Consider the following 13,790-nt stretch of genomic DNA (forward strand, 5'->3'; position numbering starts at 1 on the left):
TGCAAGTAACTTGAAATTCAAAGAATCAACATTCATAGCAACACACACAAAATGCTGCAGAAACTCAGGCAGCATCAATGGTAATGAATAAACAGTCAACATCCAATGCAAGATATAAGATGGTGTCTTCTAGCTTGTGGATGGCCTCACCTTGGCAGCAGAGAGGGCAGAGGACAGACAGGTCAGTGTGGCAAAGGAAAGGGGAGTTGAAAAGGCATACAACTGGAAGTTCAAGACAGTAATTGTGAACAGAACAAATCTTTAGCTTAGTAACCACCTTGGCAAATGACTGGTCCCACCAATGTAAAGGAGGCCACATTACAAGTATGAAATTAAATCTACAAAGTTGGAGGAGGTACACGTGAATCCCTGCATTATCTGAAAGAGCTGCTTAGGTCCTTGGTGGTGAGGGAAGTGGTGCAAGAATAGTGTACTTTCTATGATTGCAAAAAATGTGCTGGAAGATAGGGAGAGGTGGGTAGGGAGGAATGAGTAAATCAGAGAGTCATAGTGGTCCTTGTGGAAAACTTAACGGGGCAGGAATGTGAAGACACAACGAGTTGTGCAATCATATAGACCATAAGACATAGGAATGGAATTAGGCCATTCGGCTCATTGGTTCCGCTCCACCATTTCGAGGCTGATCTAATTCTCGTCTCAGCCCCAACCTCTGCCTTCTCCCCATATCTTCATGCCCTTACCAGTCAAAAATCTATCAACCTCTCCCTTAAATATAAAGACTTGGCCTCCACAGCTACCTGTGGCAAAGAACTCCACAGATTCACTACTGTCTGGCTAAAGAAATTCCACCTTACCTTTGTTCTAAAAGGACACTGTCTATTCTGTGGCTGTGTAATAGCACATTGGTGTTAGCTGAAATCAATGCAGAGTCTGATGGAGTTCAGACAATAGAGGAGATGTAAGCAAGGGAAAGTTGTGTTTCAAGAGCTAAAGATGAAGTTCAAAAATGGAGATGTTTCAATATTCTAAGATTTGGACATGACTATTCACATGTAAAATAGAAACTGACCTACATGATTAAATTGGTAGCCAACATGCTAGAAGATGATGCAACTGAAAACTTCAGCAATTTCCTGATTCAATTGCTTGTTCCAACTGTAGAATGAAATGAAAAAATGGGTTGCAATTTTTTGCCCGATTCCACAAATCCTCTTAAAAAAAAATTACTGGAAAGAAAGCTGATATTCAGTTCAGAGCCAAGAATGGCTCTGTTGGTCCCCATTTCTTACTCATATCCTTTCTCAATGTCAATAGGAAACGGAGAAGCATCTACCATCTTTAAACTGATTCTATTATCAATGTTGCGAAACAAAAATATTTATTCCATGGGCCTCATTTTGGAATCAATATTTTGAAATCTTCCAAATCATTTCGAAAACCTACACAAACATCTACTGTATTCCTTGCCAACTTTAATACCTTCATTTAATCAAACAAATCATGCTAGATGGCACAGCCACTAGGTCTTGGATCAAAACACAAAAATACAACTGCAGATGCTGTGGATCAAAGAATACGTACACAACGCTGGAAGAACTCAGCAGGTCAGGCAGCATCCGTGAGAAAAGAGTAGCCAACGTTTTGGGCCAAGGCCCTTCATCAGGATTGGGGGGAGGTTAGAGAGAGCCGAAGCCCAGTAATAGAGATAGGGGAGGGGGTAGGGCCTGGAGGCGCCAGGTGGAGAACCAATCAGAGGAAAGATAAAGTGGGGGGGAGGGGATAAGCATGAAAGAACTGTAGAGATTTTCGCAGGGATCGTTCCCTCCGTGACTACCTGGTACACACATCCCTCCCCACAGAACTCCCACCTGGCACTTATCCCTGCAAGCGCAAATGCTACACCTGTCCCCACACCTCCCCCCTTACCACCATTCCGGGCCCCAGACAGTCCTTCCAGGTGAGGCAACACTTCACCTGCGAGTCTGCTGGAGTCGTCAATTGCATCTGGTGCTCCCGGTGCGGCCTCCTCTACATCGGCGAGACCCAACGCAGATTGGGGGACCGCTTCGTCGAACACCTACACTCCGTCCGTCACAATAGACAGGACCTGCCGGTTGCCACCCACTTCAACTCTGCCTCTCATTCCCATCTAGATATGTCCATACATGGCCTCCTCTACTGCCATGATGAGGCCAAACTCAGGTTGGAGGAGCAACACCTCATCTACCATCTGGGTAGCCTCCAGCCTGGTGGTATGAACATTGAATTCTCCAATTTCCAGTAATTCCCTACCCCTCCCCCTTCCCCTATCCCAGATCTCTCTCTCCCCTTTCAACTTTCTGCTTCTTTATCTCTACAATTCTTTCATGCTTATCCCCTCCCCCTCTCCCCTTTACCTTTCCTCTGATTGGTTTTCCACCTGGCGCCTCTAGGCCCTACCCCCTCCCCTATCTCTATTACTGGGCTTCGGCCCTCTCTTCCCCCGCATTTCTGATGAAGGGTCTCAGCCCAAAACGTTGGCTAATCTTTTCTCACGGATGCTGCCTGACCTGCTGAGTTCTTCCAGCATTGTGTACGTAGGTCTTGGATCACCTGGATAATAGTGATTCCTACATCAGGCTGCCGTTTATTGATTACAGCTCAGCATTCAACACAATCATGAACCTGAAACTTGGCATGTCACCAATAACTCTCACAAACTTCTATAGATATACCATGAAGAGCGTTCTAACTGGTTGCATCACTTTCTGGTAGAGAGGCTACTGCACAGGATCAGAAAAAGTTGCAGAATTGTAAACGTACCCAGCCCCATCATGGGCACTAGCCTCCCTAGCATCCAGGGCAGTTTCAAAAGGCAATGCCTCAAAGAGGTGGCATCTATCATTAAGGACCCCCATCACCCAGGACATGCCCTTTTCTCATTGCTACCATCAAAGTGGTGGTATAGGAGCCTGAAGACACACACTCAACATTTCAAGAACAGTTTTTTTCCTCTTTCACTATCAGATTTCTGATTGGACAGTGAACCCATGAACACTACCTCACTTTTTCAAATTACTTATATAATTTGCTCTTTATATACTTATTGTAATACATAATAAAAAAACTATAAATTACAATGTATTGCTGCTGGAAAACAACAAATTTCACAACACATGCCATGAATTCATAGTTCCAACACCAGGTTCAATACTGACCTCTAGTGTTGTCGGTTTGGAACTAGTACGTTATCAGAGTAACAACATGGATTGCATCCAGGCGCTCTGCATTATCGCCAGATCCCAAGGGATGTGCAGATATGATTGTGCGGGCAAACGTGGGGGAGTAGATATGAAGTAGACATTGACAAGAATGTTGTATGAATACAACTGGATTAAGATGGGATATTTAGTGTAAGCAGATACCCAATTGCTTGGACAGAGGATTCCCCAAATCTTTCGGCAATTAAATCACCAAACATTAATAAAGCAGTTAGGTGATTATCATTTTATTGAGGAAACACTGGATTATATTTTAAAAAATCTTAACAAAGACCACAGAGGGGCAAACACATTACTCTTGAGGAAGAAAGGGTTGATGTAAATGAAGTGATTAAAACATTTAAATGTTTTAAATGTATAATACACATTTGAGTAATATCTGCACCCTATAGCAGATTTTACAAGAATCTGCAATTACACCAAAAATAGCAAAGGGCATTCCATCAGAAAACTAGTCACTGCAATTTAAAATATTAAAACCATCAGAAAAAGAAATCTCAGTGTCAGACCAGGACAGGCTCGAGGAAAGAACTCATGACAGGAAGAAATTAAATAATAATTATAGAAAAAGACAGAACTAGACAGAAAAGGTTTAAAGGGATATGGCCCAAATGGGACTAGCTTAGATGGAGGGGTGGGCCAACGGGCCCATTTTCATGTTGTATTACCACAAGTTAAAAGTCCTAAATTATGGCAAGGTTACTTTTGATGGAATTGGACATGAACTTGCAGAGGGCAATTGAGAAAGGCTGCTTGTAGGTTAAGAAGCATCTGGTAGTGGGAGGCTTTTAGAAGTAAGATGTTCTGGAACTGCATGTTCTTATTAGAGTAAAGGCCAAGACTGGTAGAATTACGAAACCCTGATGAAGAGGAATACTCAGACTCTAGTCAGGAAAAAGAAAACACAAGTCAGGTATATACAGCTGGGATCAAAGAAATCTTTTGCATTCAAGGGATACATGAGTACATATTTTTGAGAATCCAAAAAGATTAAGTACATAAAGAGCAAAAGGGTAACCAAGGATGAATAGGTGCCAATAAGGATCAGTGTAGTTGCCCACGGGTGGTGTCATCAAAGATAGGCAAGGTTTCACATGAGTACTTTGATTTTATATAAACACAGAAAACCTACAGCACAATACAGGCCCTTTGGCCCACAAAGCTGTGCGAAACATGTCCTTACCCTAGAACTACCTAGGCTTACCCATATCCCTGTATTTTTCTAAGCTCCATTTACCTATCCAGGAGTCTCTTAAAAGACTGTATCGTTTCAGCCTCCACCATCGCTGCCAGCAGCCCATTCCACACACTCACCACTCTCTGTGTCAAAAACTTAAGCCTGACACCTCCTCTGTGCCTACTTCCAAGCACTTGAAAACTATGCCCTCTCGTGCTAGCCATTTCAGCCCTGGAAAAAGCCTCTGACTATCCACACAATCAATGCCTCTCATTATCTTGTACTCCCTTATCAGGTCACCTCTCATCCTGTCACTCCAAGGAGAAAAGGCTGAGTTCACTCAACCTATTTTCATAAGGCATGCTCCCCAACATCCTTGTAAATCTCCTCTGCACCCTTTCTATGGTTTTCACGTTTATCATGAACATCATGGAAAAAAAGTGACATTGATGAACATATTGACATTACAAAAGCAGTTAAGACCATAAGGTACATGAGCAGAAGTAGGCCATTTGGCCCATCAAGTCTGCTCTGCCATTCAATCATGGGCTGATCCAATTCAATTCTTCCAGTCATCCCCACTCCACTGCCTTCTCCCCATACCCTTTGATGCTCTCAAATCAAGAACGTATCTATCTCTGCCTTACAAGCACCCAATGACTTGGCCTTCACAGCCACTCATGGCAACAAATTCCACAGATTTACCGCCCTCTGACTAAAGTAATTTCTCCACATCTCTGTTCTAAATGGACATCTTACAATCCTGAAGACATTCCCTCTTGTCCTAGACTCCCCAACCATGGGAAATAACTTTACCATATCTAATCTGTTCAAGTCCTTTAACATTCAGAATGTTTCAATGAGATCCCCCCCCCCCCCCATTCTCCTGAACTCCAGGAAATGCAGCTCAATAGCTGGCAAACATTCCTCATACAGTAACCCCATCTATCTTTGCCTTAGATGCACCCAATGACTTGGCCTCCATAGCCGCTCATGGCAACAAAATCCACAGATTTACCACCTTCTGACTGAAGTAACTTCTCTGCATCTCTGTTCTAAATTGACGTCCTCCATGCCCCCGTCTAAGATTCCCATACCATGGGAAATAACTTTGCCATATCTAACTGGAATGTTTCTGAGATCGCCCCTCATTCTCCTGAACTCCTGGGAATACAGACCAAGAACTGCCAGATGTTTCTCATACAATAACCCTTTCATTCCTGGAATTATTCTTCTGAATCTTCTCTGAACCCTCTCTAGTGTCAGTATACACTTACTAAAATAAGGAGCCCAAAACTGCACACAATATTTCAAGTGTGGTCTCACGAGTGCCATATAGAGCCTCAACATCACATCCTTGCTCTTATATTCTATACCTCTAGAAATGAAGGCCAACATTGCATTCGCTATCTTCACCACCAACTCAACCTGAAGGTTAACCTTTAGGGTGTCTTACACAAGGACTCCAAAGTCCCTTTGCATCTCTGCATTTTGAATACTCTCTCCATCTAAATAATAGTCTGCCCGTTTATTTTTTCCACCAAAATGCATGACCATACCAGACCATTTCCAACATTGTATTTCATCTTCCACTTCCTTGCCCATTCCCCTAAACTATCTAAGTCTCTCTGCAGGCTCTCCATTTCCTCAGCACTACACGCTTCTCCACCTATCTTTGTACCATCGGCAATTTTAGCCACAAATCCATTAATCGCATAGTCCAAATCAATGACATACATCCTAAACAGCAGTGGTCCTAAAACTGACCCCATGGAACTCCACTGGTAACCGGCAGCCAGCCAGAATAGGATCCCTTTCCACTTGCTATTGCTCTTAAAACCACTTGCTATTGCTCTTAGGGATTCTAATTCTGTGCAGGGTATTAGGAGAAGGGATAAATTACATAAGGTTTCATTATACGCGGATGATTTATTAGTTTACATTTCAAATCCTAAGAAATCTATTCCTTCTATGTTATCTATATTTATGGAATTTGGTACTTTTTCTGGATATAAACTTAATTTACATAAAAGTGAATTATTTCCTATTAATAATTATTTTTATTATTATGATCAAATACCTTTTAATATTGCCAAAAACCATTTTACTTACCTTGGTATCAAAATTACAAAAAATTTTAAAGACCTATATAGGTATAATTTCTTCCCTTTAGTTGAATATACTCAACAGGCACTTTCCAAATGGTCACCTATGTCGATGTCATCGATAGGTCGAATAAATGCTATAAAAATGGTTACTCTACCGAAATTTTTATATATATTTCAAGCAGTTCCCTCTTTTGTTCCAAAAACATTTTTTGATAAAATAGACTCTGATTTTATCTTATGTTTGGAATAATAAAAGCTCTAGAGTGAATAAACTTTTATTGCAAAAATCAAAAAAAGATGGAGGACTGGCTTTACCAAACTTTAGATTTTATTATTGGGCAATTAATATTCATTATATTACTTTTTGGATTTATGATATAGACGACCAAGATCGCCCTTCACGGTTACAGTTGGTGGGAAATTCAGTAATGGGGTTTTCGTTAGCTTCTTTATTAGGAGTTCCTCTTTCGTTTTCGCTCTCCAGAATAGGTAGACAAGCTCTTAACCCTATTGTTAAACATACTTTAAAAATTTGGTTTCAATTTCGTAGATTTTTTGAATTAAATGATCCTTTACTTTCTAGTAATATTTATTCTAATTCCTTTTTGAAACCATCAACTTTGGATAAGGCTTTTTTAACATGGAAAATTAAGGGAATAAAAACTTTTTTAGATTTGTTTTTACAAGACTGTTTAATGTCTTTCTCACAGTTAATGGATAAATATATCTCTAATACACATTTTTTCAGGTATTTATAGGTTAGGAATTTCTTAAGTGATTTTTTACCAAATTACCCCTGGGCCTGTTCTTCAAATTTTGCTTATGTCATTTGTCAGTTTAAACCTTTTCAAAAACGATTAATAGCTATCATTTATAAACAGTTAATGAATGCTCGCATGTCGCCTAATGATAGGGTTCAACGTACCTGGGAAGTAGAACATTCACTTTCAGATAATCAATGGAGCAAAATTTATTATTTAGTCAATAATTCATCTATCTGCGCACGCCATATCTTAATTCAGTTTAAGATAGTACATAGGACCCATATGTCCAAAGATAAATTGGCGCATATTTTTCTGAATATAAGCCCTATTTGTGACAGATGTAACGCAGAAATGGCTACTCTAACTCATATGTTTTGGTCATGTGTAAGTTTAAATAATTTTCGGAGGGATGTGTTTGGAATATATCTAAAGTTATAGATATGGATGTTCAACCTAATCCACTTACAGCAATTTTTTGGATTATTCCAGAGGAAGCAAGCAATGTGTCTGCTTCTGCCCAACATGTGATAGCTTTTTCCAACTTTACTGGCTAGGAGAGCTATTTTGCTACATTGGAAAGAATCTAACCCACCTACTGTTTTCTATTGGCTCTTCTCCATTATGTCTTGTCTAAGCTTGGAGTGTTACGTACCCTGTAACTGGGTCACTTACCAGCAAAGATAGAGAGGTCCGTGGAAGTCTGATGGTACTATTTTTAACAGTATTTATTGATAAAAATACACAAAAATAATATCAATGCAAACATACAGATAATATACGTCGTCAATACTAAATCTAAAAGCGCGGGTATAATAATAATCAATAAGAAATAGCTCTATCGTTGTCTAGGGGATAATGTATTGTCCGATGGAAATATAAAAGTCACTCAAGTTCATTTAGGCTGCAGCTTTTGGCTGGAGAGAGAGAGACGGGGTTTAGAACTTGCCCGTTTTCCTTTCTATGATGTTGATCCTTCGAAATGTCGTCGGTGTCCTTTCCCTTTCAGCTAAGCCGTCTTCCGTGGTCAGTCCCACCAATTCCGAGGCAAATGGAAAAGGACGCACGTGGGCTTTCCACCGGCTGTCGCTATTACGCTGTCATGGAATTTCTATCATTTCTTCTGGTGCGTCTAAAGGGGTGGTTCCCCAGACCTTCTTTTATCCTTACTCACGGGGTCTCAGATGTCAATCAGGTTGGGGAGGATGCCATCCCCCCAACCAGCCCACGTTGCTCATTCCTTGAGGGCATCGATGAATAGCACAGCGCTCAATACACAATTCCGTCTCCAAGAGACAATGGCCGGTTCCCGTGGCTTTGAAATCGCTGAGGGCTAGGACATTCCAAACCCCCTGTGGATTCTGCGTCTCTCTCTCTCTCATTTCCTGGGTCTCCTGACCTGAATTAATAGCGATCTTGCAATTCTCAAAAAGGAGGGGGCTACTTTCTACCCTTCGGCACCTCAGAGTTGGGGCGCAGGCGTAACAGGAGAAAATTAGAAGCCAGACATTTGACACATCCTTTAATTTTGAACAAGTCTGGCAACCTTTTATTCATTATTTTCACATGATTTAATTTATTTTTATTTATTTATTTTTCTTTATTCTCTTTGGGGAAAATCCTTATTCATGAAGGTTCGGAGATGACTGGAAGGATGTGTTTTTTTTCTCTCTCTCTGTTTTTTCTAACTTTATCCTCAATTGGACTGCCCAATCTTTCTTTTTCTTTCTTTTTCTTTTTTTTCTGTTTTTTGTTTGTTCAGTTAGTGGGGGTTTTTTTCCTTATCAATAAAATTTCTAATCTTTTTTTATGATTGCTATGAGGAGTTGTAGTTTTTTTTATCATTGTATATATAACAGCATAATATTTTACTTACTTGATTTTGACATTATATACTTTTTGTTTTTACTGCTGCTGTTTATATGTCTTTTATATTATCTACTTGTTAAACTCCTCTTCCGATTTGTATATTCTTTATTTGGAAATCAATAAAAAAAGATTGAAAAATGAAAAGGATCCCTTTATTCCCACTCTCTGCTTTCTGCCAACCAGCCAATGCTCCACCCATGCTAGTAACTGCTCTATAGTTCCATGGGCTCTTATCTTGCTAAGCAGCCTCATGTGTGGCACCCTGTCAAAGGTCTTCTGAAAATCCAAGTACACCATATCTACTGCATCTCCTTTGTCTACCCGGCTTGTAATTTCCTCAAAAAATTGCAGTAGGTTAGTCAGGCAGAACTTTCCTTCCAGAAAACCATGCTGGCTTTGGCATATCTTGTCATGTGCCTCCAGGTACTCTGTAATCTCATCCCTAACAATCGATTACAATAACTTCCCAACCACTGATGTCAGGCTAACAGGTCTATAGTTTCCTTTCTGCTGCCTCCCACCCTTCTTAAATAGTGGAATAACATCTGCAATTTTCCAGTCATCTGGTTCAATGCCAGAATCTATTGATTCTTGAAAGATCATCGTTAATGCCTCTGCAATCTCTCCAGCTACTTCCTTTAGAACCTGTGGGCGCATTCCATCAGGTTCAGGAGACTTATCCACCCTCAGACCATTAAGCTTCCTGAGCACCTTCTCAGTCGTAATTTTCACTGCACATACTTCACTTTCCTGACGCTCTTGAATGTCCGGTATACTGCAGGTGTCTTCCACTGTGGAGACTGATACAAAATACGGATGCAGTTCCTCTACCATCTCTACACCTCTCATTACAATATCTCCAGCATCATTTTCTATTGGTCCTATATCTACTCTCAACTTTCTTTTACCCTTTATATACTTAAAAAAGCTTTCAGTATCTTCTTTGATATTAGTCGCCAGCTTCCTTTCATAATTCATCTTTTCCTTCCTAATAAACTTCTTAGTTTCCTTCTGCAAGTTTTTAAAAGCTTCCCAATCCTCTATCTTCCCACTAGCTTTGGCTTCCTTGTATGCCCTCTCTTTTGCTTTTACTTTGGCTCTGACTTCACTTGTCAGCCATGGTAGTTTGTTGCAGAATGGAGCAGCATCAAGTTGGATAAATCTATGGGCCTGAACAAATATATACTAGAATATTGCAGGAAGCAAGGAAAGAGATTGCTATGGCCCTGGCATATATAAAACACAAAATAATTGATTGCTAAGTATTCACCCCTTTTAATATGACACAACATATCATCACTGGTGCAGCCAATTGGTTTTAGAAGTCACATAGTTAGTTAAATGGAAATCACTTGTCTGCAGTCAAGCTGTTTCAATTGATAGTAAAAAAAAATACACATGTATCTGGAAGGTCCAATTGCTGATAAGCCAGTATCCTGGCAAAAACTATACCATGAAAACAAAAGAACACTCCAGGCACCTCTGTGCAAAGGTCATTGAAAAGCACAAGTCAGGAGATTGGAGACAAGAAAGTTTCCAAGTCACTGAATATCTCTTGGAGTACAGTTAAGTCAATCATCAAGAAATGGAAAGAATATGGCACAGTTGTAAATATACCTAGGACAGGGCATCCTCAAAAACTAAGTGACCACGCAAGAAAGGGACTAGTGAGAGAGGCCACCAAGAATCCCATGACAACTCTGGAGGAGTTACAAGCTTCAGTAGCTGAGATCGGAGAGACTGTGCAAACAACTCCTGTTCCCAGGTGCTTCACCAATCACAGTTTTATGGGAGAGTGGCAAATTGAAAGTCACTGTTGAAAAAAAAACTCACATGAAATCTCAGCTTGAGTTTGCCAGAAAGCATATGGGAAACTCTGAAGTCAGCCAGAAGGTTCTATGGCCTGATGGAACCAAAATTGAGTTATTTTGACCACCAGACTAAGTGCTATGTTTGGCACAAGCCAAACACTGCACATCAAAAACACACTATCCCTACCGTGAAGCATTGTGGTGGCTGCATCATGCTGTGGGGATGCTTCACTGCAGCAGGTCCTAGAAGACTTGTGAAGGTAGAGGGTAAAATGAATGCAGCAAAGTACAGGAGGAAAACCTGATTCAGTTCCCTTGCAGAGTGCAGCTTGGGAGAAGATTTGTTTTCCAGTAAGACAATGACCCGAGGCATAAAGCCAAAGCTTTATGAATTAAAAACAACAAAGTTAATGTCCTGAAGTAGCCAAGGCGGAGTCCAGACCTTAATCCAATTGAGATTTTGTGACTGGACTTGAAAATGGCTGTTGTTCACGACCCCCATACAATCTGACAGAACTTGAATGATTTTGTAAAGAAGAATGGGGAAAAATTGCTGTGTCCAGATGTGCAAATCAGATAGAGACCTATCCACACAGACTCAGGGCTATAATTGCTTCCAAAGGCGCATCTACTAAATACTGACTTGAAGGGGGTGAGTAATTATGCAATTATTATGTGTTTCATACTTGTAATTAATTTAGATCACTTTGTAGAGATCCGTTCTCACCTTGACATGGAAGTCTTTTCTGTTGATCAGTGGCAAAAAAAGCTAAATTTAATCCACTGTGGTTCAATGTTGTATAACAATAAAACATGAAAACTTCCAAGGGTTGGGGGGGGGGGGGATGTCCCTTTATTTAAGGAGCAGTATCAGTCTTGGAAAATGTACCGTAAGAGATTCTGAAAGGGAGGTTCTACCTACACTTGAAAGGGTAAGGAATGATTGGGAGTAGTCAAAATGGCTTTGTGCATACAAAAGTGTCTTTCCAACTTGCTCAAGGTAACCAAGAGGATTTATGAGGCACTTTCACATGGACCAAAGCAAACCTTTGACACAGGTCCCACATGGTAGGCTGGTCCAGAAGATGAGGTCATATCAGATCTAGGAACTTGGTATAGAATTGGCTAGAGTAAGAAATCAAAGGGTGGTAGCAGAGTAGGCTTTCAGATTGGAGGCCTGAAATGGTATGCCACACAGATTGGTTCTGGGCTCTAGGTTTGTCACAGATCAATGATTTACATGAGAAATGTAAATGGCATAGTTAAGTTTGTGGACAACACTAATACTGGTGTCACATTGGGCACTAAAGGTAACAACAACACAATCTAGATCAAATGGGTAAGTGGACAAGGGAATAGCACAGAGAATTTATTTTTAACAAATGCAAAGGAATGTAGTTTTGGAAGTAAAACCAAAGCAGGACAACCACAGTGAATAGAAGGCCTTGGGAAGTGTTGTTGAATTGAGACACCCAAGGGTTACAAGTACACACATCTCTGAAAGTGGCTACACATGTAGACAAGGTAAAGAAGGTGGATGGTATGTTTACCTGAATTGGACAGGGCACCAAGTACAAGAGTTAGGATGCACATTCCAACTATACAAGATGCTGGTGAAACTGTACTTGATTATGTTCATTTCTGGTTGCCATCTACAGGAAGGATACAATTAAGATAGAAACAGTGAAAAAGATTCACAAAGAAGTTGAGACTGGATGGCTTGAGTTGTGAAGAGAAACTGAATAGGCTGGGGCTGTCTTCCTTAGAACAATGGGAGCCAAGGAATGACCTTAGAAAGATTTAGAAGATAAGTGGTTTAGATAAGGTAGATGGTCACAGCCAATCGATTTCCCAAGGCAGGGTAATCTTGAAGAAGGTGGTACAGGTTTTAAGATGAGAAGCAAAAGATTTAAGGGGATCTGAAGAGCAAGTTCCATCCCATACAGAGGGTGGGGTATAGACACAAGCTATCAGAGAAAGTGGTAGAGACAGGTAAAATTACAATATTTAACAAGACATTTAGGCAGCTTTATGGTTGAAAAAGAAAATAAAGGGAGATGCAAGAGACTGCAGATACTGGAATCACAAGCAATACAAACCGGAGGAACTAAGAGTCAGGCAGCACTTTGAGGGAAATGGATAGTTGTTATTTTGTGTTGACACGACTTCTGGACTAAAAGAGAGGAGAGATAGCAGTATATACACACACAAAGATTTCCTCTATTTGTGTGTGAAGGTTTAGAAGGGTTATTGGCCAAATGCAGTTAGGTGGAACTAGCTCAGAGAGGCACTTTGGTCAGAATAGATCAGTTAAACCAAAGGATCCATTTCTGTGCTGTGAAATGTCATTTGTTTTCACTTGACTCTTATATCCTTCATCTTTAAGAATAAAAAGTACTTCAATAAATCTAATCAAGATCTTTTAGAAATGGAGACAATAGAAATTTCACAAATAATACACTTATTATCAGATATTTTAAGCTATTTTATCAGAGCTTTTCTTTCAGTAGCAGAAGCACTCAAATTTATTCTAGGCAAGGAAAAACAAATCTTTAATTTTGAAAATTGACAAAAATAAATCTCAGTGTCAGACTGAGTCAGTGGTCTCGTGGTGGGAGGAAATTAAATAATTTCATAAATGCAACTGCTAAGTCAATTACATGCATTTAAACTAGTGACGAACTTACAGAACAATACAGCAGAGGAACAGACTCTTAGGCCATCCTAAAATTCAGTGCATGAAGCATGTAATCTAGGTAGGGGATTAAAGGGCTCAATACAAAATATAACAGCAAAATGGTTATTTTTCAAACACATTTGTGCAGTTCCCTTGACTTATGATG

At 40.2% G+C, this 13,790-nt stretch overlaps 1 protein-coding gene across 5 annotated transcripts in view; it reads right to left on the reverse strand.

Annotated features, from left to right (window-relative positions):
• Positions 1 to 13,790, reverse strand: part of smap1 (small ArfGAP 1) — a 128,805-nt gene that overhangs the window by 76,920 nt on the left and 38,095 nt on the right. The window lies entirely within an intron of this gene.

This window comes from Hemitrygon akajei, chromosome 9, assembly GCF_048418815.1.
Source record: "Hemitrygon akajei chromosome 9, sHemAka1.3, whole genome shotgun sequence".
In the NCBI taxonomy this organism is placed as follows: domain Eukaryota; kingdom Metazoa; phylum Chordata; class Chondrichthyes; order Myliobatiformes; family Dasyatidae; genus Hemitrygon; species Hemitrygon akajei.